This window comes from Hemicordylus capensis, chromosome 7 (assembly GCF_027244095.1).
Source record: "Hemicordylus capensis ecotype Gifberg chromosome 7, rHemCap1.1.pri, whole genome shotgun sequence".
Lineage (NCBI taxonomy): Eukaryota > Metazoa > Chordata > Lepidosauria > Squamata > Cordylidae > Hemicordylus > Hemicordylus capensis.
In genome coordinates, this window is record NC_069663.1 from 27,868,136 (window position 1) to 27,875,134 (window position 6,999).

The following is a 6,999-nucleotide window of genomic DNA, read 5'->3' on the forward strand; positions in this document are numbered from 1 at the left end:
CTATGCACACTTACTTAGGAGGAAGATTCACTGAACACGAACACAACTGGATTGACTTCCAAGTAATCACAGCAATTACTTTTATTAAATCCATCAGGCACTCTGACTTGTGTACAATACATCTAACACCACAATTAAAACCCATAGAAAACACATAAAACAATCAAGGGAAACCATTGATTGCTGTTAGAACTGGTAAAGGGTGGTTGTGAAGGAGATCTTAAAAGCATATGGGATCCAAAGTAGGAACAATAATGTTAACTTTTTAAAAGCTTCAAATGGATAAACTACTCGGCTTTTTGTTGTTGTTGTTGTTTTTAAAGACCCCAAAGAGTGAATACAATGTAAGAAGCACTTCCCAACATTTAGAGGTTCTCTCACTTCAGGCTTCATTTCTCTTGCCTTTTTCTTCAATGTTCTTTCCTCGCATTGACACGAAGCATCCTGTTTTTAAGCTGCACAGAAGTCTGTGTGATGAAGGGTTCAGTGAAACCCCAATGCACATGCTAGCAATTCCCCATCTTGTGACAGCGAATGATTTATCCCTGTTAATGCACAGCAGCACATGCACCTTTTTTCTTATCTAACAAATGCCTTCACCCTGATGAAAACCTCGCACACATCCCCATGTCTTCCTTGCCAAGGAACAAGAGGCGCGCGCGCGTGGGTCCTGTTGCTCCAGCAGGGGGGTGTTTAGAGTTTGGTTCCGGTCCCCCTCGGCTCCTCAGCCCGCCTGCCCCCATGGCTGAAGCTCTGCCAGTGCCACGGGGCCCCACTTAGACTGCCGCAAACTGTGGCTTGCTTTATCATTCTAATGAATGGTGCGGGTGGTGGTGGGGAGGCGGGGGATGCTCAGCCGGCCTCAGCTGTGATCTCTCAGCACAGGTTTCACCCAGAACGTGCAGGCTGTTGCCTCCGTGTTTGCAAGCAAGCAAAGGAAATGCGGAGCCAAACGATATATAGTGCTTTCCAACAAATTAGTTTTCAAAGTGTTTTATATAGGAAAAGTAAATGTCCCCTGTCTCCAAAGGGCTCACAATCTTTTTTTAAAACTGCAAAGGAGACTCTAGCAGCAGCCACTGGGAAGGACACTGTGCTGATGGAGAGAGGTTGTGCTCCCCACCCTGCTCCTAGAGAGAAGAGTGCCCCCACATTTATTAATTATTATTTATTTAACATATTTTATACTGCCCAATTAAATCAATTAAACAAAATCATTAAAACATTATATCATTATCATTATTATTACCATTGTCATTATCATCATGCTATTTACACACAGTCTACCAGATGTTATTGACTGGATTTGGTACTTTAATTATCGGGCCCTGTCCAAGGGTCTAGGATAACTAAAGAAAAATTAAAGATACCATCGTAGTATTCATGCTGTCCTGAGTAGTGTGGCCTTCTGTAATTGATGTGATGCCCAAGGTGTCAAGATGGTGTTCAAGTTCTTTGGGTCCTGCTGCACCAAGGGCGCCCACAACTATTGGCACCACTACTGTTTTCTTTTTCCAGAGCCACTCAATCTCAATTTATTGTGGCTGGGTATGCTGGGAGTTGTAGTTCAGCAACATCTGGAGGGCTGCAGGTTGGGGAAGCCTGATCTAGAGAGAAGATCTAGAGAGCTCTAAAGACATGCCCTCAGCTCCTGCCTGTAGGCTCCCAGTGGCATCTGGTGGGCCACTGTGTGAAACAGGATGCTGGACTAGATGGGCTTCCTTGGGCCTGACCCAGCAGGGTTCTTCTTATCTTAACAAGGCTGGCTCATGGCAAAGAAGATGTTCTCTTCAATACCCAGGGCCTAAGCTGGGTGATTGCAGAGGTGGTTTTAAACTGTGTACCACAAAAGGACCTGGAGATGCTTTCCTGTCTCCAGCTGAACAGAGACAATTCTTGACCCACTTCGCTGGGGTAATTACCATCCCTTTGCCCAACTCACATCAACTAATGTAGAAGATCCTCCTTGCTTCTGTATTCGTAAGCACTAGAACAGATTACATGTCCTCCAATTTCACTGATGAAGGTGTCCTGAATATCTTGTGACATTCGAGTTCTCATAGCATGACTCATAGCCCAAGGATCCGCTCCCCACTATTACACATTGTTTAAGTCTCTTCACTTCCACCCCTTATAAGTGCTCTGTTCTTTATATAAAAACCTCCCAAAGCAGTTTTCAGCAACAACATACATAAGAACAGACAAACTGTAAATGGTAGCCCACAAAAGTCATAACAAGCAGCGCCAACACGCAGTCACTTAGGAACATACCTGTAGAAGAAAGCTGCCATATACTGAGTCAGACCATTGGTCCATCTAGCTCAGTATTGTTTACCCAGACCGGCAGCGGCTTCTCCAGGGTTGCAAGCAGGAGTCTCTCTCAGCCCTATCTTGGAGATGCTGCCAGGGAGGGAACTTGGAACCTAGATTGCTCTTCCCAGAGTGGATCCATCCCCTACTAAGGGGAATATCTTACAATGCTCACATATGGTCTCCCATTCAAATTCAACCAGGTTGGAATCTGCTTAGCTAAGGGGACCAGTCATGATTGCTACAAGACCAGCTCTCTTCCCTAGCATTGCATCAGCACACACTAAGAAGTCTGGAGAGGTGGCTTTTTTTCTTTGTTAAGTCTTCACCTGACACCAAACAGATACAAAAACTGCTGTCAGATGAGACTCCCTGGGGAGAGTGCCCCAAAGAATGCAAAATCATTGCTACTGCAGCAAATCTGTGGTGCATGATGATTCTGAGAAATGCACTCTGCACTTGCTCAGGAGCCATTCCATCTTGGCTTACTTTGTATGTCCAACAGGCGAGCCCTGGCATTAAACACAGATGCAGGGCCTGAGCCCTGGCACTAAATTAAGCTCTGGGCACTGCATCGTTGGAAGCCCATCTTCACAGTCTTAAGGACTACAAGCATGTATATATATGTAAATCCTGCCAGCCCTAGGAGATCTGCCCAGCCCTGCTGTCCCCTGTGCCAGCTTTTGTCTTGCGCGTTGCTGCCATAAACACACAGGCCAGTCTGGCCAACAGCAGAAGGGTCTCTGGATTGCTGTGCCTCTAGGGGGAAGTTGACCAGTTCTCAAAGGTCGGAGATGTCCCCCCGCTCCCGCCTCCATCCATCCCCCCAGCAGGGACTTAATGTCTTTCCCAGGGACACACTTTCTCCCCCCCCCCCCAGCAATGCATTTGCCAGACAAAGGTGTCAGAGGCAGAAGGAAAGGTGATACCGAGCAGGGCAGGGCGGGTCACTCACATTCCTGCCATGTGCCTGCCGGGTGTGAAATGCAGCCCCTTAGCCCCAGGGGGAGGCCAGCTGAATAGGAGGCACGCTCTTTCACACCTGGACACATGATGGGAAGTGGGGGGCCACTCTAGCATCCATGCCTTGATCACTGCAAGCAAGGCCAGGCCCCTTAGAGGATGCCTTAGAAGCCTGGCCCAGGGCGCTTCTACCCGATGGGGCTCCCAGAGTGTTTCCCAGCCTGGGGGACAGCAAATGCAGGGACCCCTCGGGGACAAGCAATAGCGCAAGGCCGTCATCCTCAGGCCTTGCTTGTACACTTCCCAGAGGCAAGATGCTGGGCAATACAGGCCCACGTCTGACCAAGAAGGGCTCTTCCTGCAGGCACATGCATGCCAAAGGCGCATCAGGTACCCACGAGAACAGCTTCTGCATCCACAGAAAGGGGCAGCCTTCTTGGGAAAGCAGCCAATAACCCCTTTCATGGAACGCATTCAAGCCACCCTGTATCATCTTGCTGCCTTTGCCATGCTGAGCTGTAAACAAACATCATGGCTGCATTGAGACCGGTCTGAGAATGTCAAAATATTGGCACAGCCACCATGGAGGCAAGAGAGGGGTGATTAATGCCTGAAAAGGTGGTTTGGGACGGGGAGGGAAAGCTGCCGCTTTTAAGGGAATCCCTGTATGGAAGCAAATCAAGGCAGAGGAAACTTGGCCAGCCGGGCATGGCGGGAAACAGGTGCCCTGTCGCTTACCCGCACACACAGCCGGCTGTGGATAGCAGCGTTCTGTCCAAAGGGGAACTCTGGCACGCTGGGATGAGGCCTGGTCAACTTGGCCCTGACCGGATGGTGGGCAATCTTATTCTACAAGTCCGGTTGGCTTAAATGCAACAGCATTGCTGGGAGCTGGCTTTCAGCGCCAGCCCAGGGCTTTCTTCCACAACATCAACAAGAACATCAACATCAACAACATCAACACTTTCTAGTTACTTAGAGATATGATGGAGGATGTGCAAGCAGCATTCTACTCAGTCGTTCAGCAGGAAGGAAGCCGATCCTATCCTATGAGCTCAAAGGTTTGCAGATGATGGGCAGTAAACTCTTTTCACAGTTTATTAAAACCATTTCGCTTACTGATTGGGTGGACTTGGACACTGCCCCAGACTCACATCTCTGGGCTGTTTAAATTTAGCAGTTTAACTCCCTTGGAACATGAGGACGGCTTGCACTAAGGCTTCCACAATTCCATCCATTCCCATAATCCCCCCCATTGTTCCCTGCAAAGTCTTGGGCTGCAGCTTGTTCAGCCCTGCCTGGCTCCAGGTTCTCACACCCAACAGAGCATGGAGAGGCGCACTTGCTCACATCCCTCCCTCTTTGCAACCGGTGGTCCCTGAGAACATGTGCAGAGATTAGAACCCTTCCTTCAAGTCCTAGCCCCACAATCTGGAAGAAAGGTTTCCTGGGAAGACTATTGGGATGGGAAAGTGGAGATGAAGGATTCCCTCTTGGCTTCAAAATTAACACCAGGGGAGAGGGAGTCCACCAATGCCTGAGAAAACAACTGTGGAAGGAGTGTTGATTTATGAATGAATGGGAAGACCCTGGCTCGCGGGTATTTTCTGGAGACCCCCCTTCTCTCCCAGCCCACAGCAGTACACTCCGCTATAGCTTGGCTGAAATGTTGATTTATCCTCGTGGCACCAACTTTAAGAAGGAATTCTACAGGCTGCTGTTAGTGCTGGGTGTTCCCTGGTGATTTACAGCTCTCTTTTTTATGTCTGTTTCCCCTTAAATTAGCAAGCAGGATGGGGAGGGAGGGAGAGAGAGAGAGAGAGAACGAACTGTGAAAACATTCTAGAGTGTGTATGTGTGTAGTGTCTGAGCATGTGCAGAATCTCCTTTATCAGCCTGGACACACCTGGGTTTTGAGGAGAGGGATGCCTGCTCAGAACATGTTGTGGCTTCCAGACAGGGATTGAAACTCTCCTCTTAAAAATTAAAACACAGCAAGGCCCGATGCCTAATTACGTGGCAGCCAGGGGAGTTGCCCCCTCAACACTCAGAGGATGCAGCTACCCTCTCCTAGTGCTAATGCCCTGGCTAGCTGGAAATGATAGCCACCTCTTGCTTACACTATATACGTGCTGCAGAAGAGCATAACCAAGCACACAAAAAACCCAGAATAAGTCTCATGGAGTTTACAATATACAGTTTGACGACGATGAGGAGGATGATGATAAGACAGAGGGAGGAAGAGAGGCAAAGGGAACAAGGATTATTGATGTCCAGGCTAAATTACTGCAGTGCTCTGTGAGTGGAGAAGTGTCTAGACATTTGGTTATTTAAAATATATATTTATGACATACCTGCACAACTGCATTTATAATATATCCTGCGTCTTGCACACAAATAGGGCACTCACTGGCTTACAATAAATATCATGGGACAATAAGATTAAAACCCCAATATAAGCAGCAGTGGCAACTATCAAGTCGCATGATAAAAGGTGTCCCATAGAATGCCTTTAGCTGCGGTCTGCACACACTGAGAGGCAACCTGTAACTATTTCAGGCTGAGGTGTCTAGGTGAGCGACAGTACATCAGAAATCTATGGAATTCACTGCCATAAGATGTGGGGATGGCCATAAGCTTAGGTGGCTTTAAACAGGAATTAGACCAATTCAAAGGCTGTCAGTTACCATTATCATTATGGTTATGTGGAACCTCCATGTTCAGAAGCAGTCTCTCTGAATACAAGTTGCTGGGAAGCCACAACAGGAAAGGGCTGAGGGCTGCTCTAGAGAACAGCCCAGATAGGTTTCCTAAATAAAAGCAAACAAATTTTTACTCTCTCTCTCTCTCACTCCAGCATCATTACAACGGGAGCTGAGAAGCAGGAGTGACCTAGCAAGGGCTCTGCAGAAAAGAGGGCCTTGAGGAACCAAAAGAGGTCGTCCTCCAAGCATTTGATGGGGGCTAGAATAAAGACTCAGTCTTGAGCATTTAAGAGAGTCAAAATCTCAAGGCACTTGGCATATCCACAGTAATGCTGCCAGCAATCCTGAAAGCAGCATCATTGCCACTTTAGAAACAGGGAAGGCAAAGGCAGCCGCAGGCAGTGACTGAAGCTATGCCTGGAGAGCAGTGGTTCCCCCTCCCCAATCTCCCCCCCCCCCGCAGCATTTCCCGCCACATCAAGCCATTAAGCTCTCCTGGACGGCTGTCAAGAGCCACCTGGCGGCAGGTGCTGATTCCTGGAGGCTCCCGGCCAGTCCTGCAGCAGGGCTGGCCACGGGGATGGCGAGTTGCCCGAGATCTGGAAGGAAGGCCTTGCAGCGGTGGGGTGGGGGGAGGAGGGGGAGGACTCAAGAGGTGCCAGGGATCAGCAAGGACAGGCCATGGCAGCATTTAATCGAAGGGGCCATGAGTCAAGGGGGCAGCACGAAGGGTGGGGGGGAGGCCAGACAAGGAGAGCGGCCCAGAGGAGTCTTACTCGAAGAGCATGAATGGGAGGAAATGCCAAAGTGTTTGTCTCCAGCTTGTCTGCTGCCAGGGGCTGGGTACCCAAGTCAAAAGTGTGTTTTCTGAGCAAAGAAAGGCCTTTCCCTCCCACTTGAGGGCCTCGGCTGCGACTGGCAGCTACTACGGACAAGTCCCCCAGGCTTCCTGCTTCCCAGAGCCCAAGACAGCAGCCTCTCAACATTGCTTCGGCCATCTCTGTCTTTTGGACATGATGTC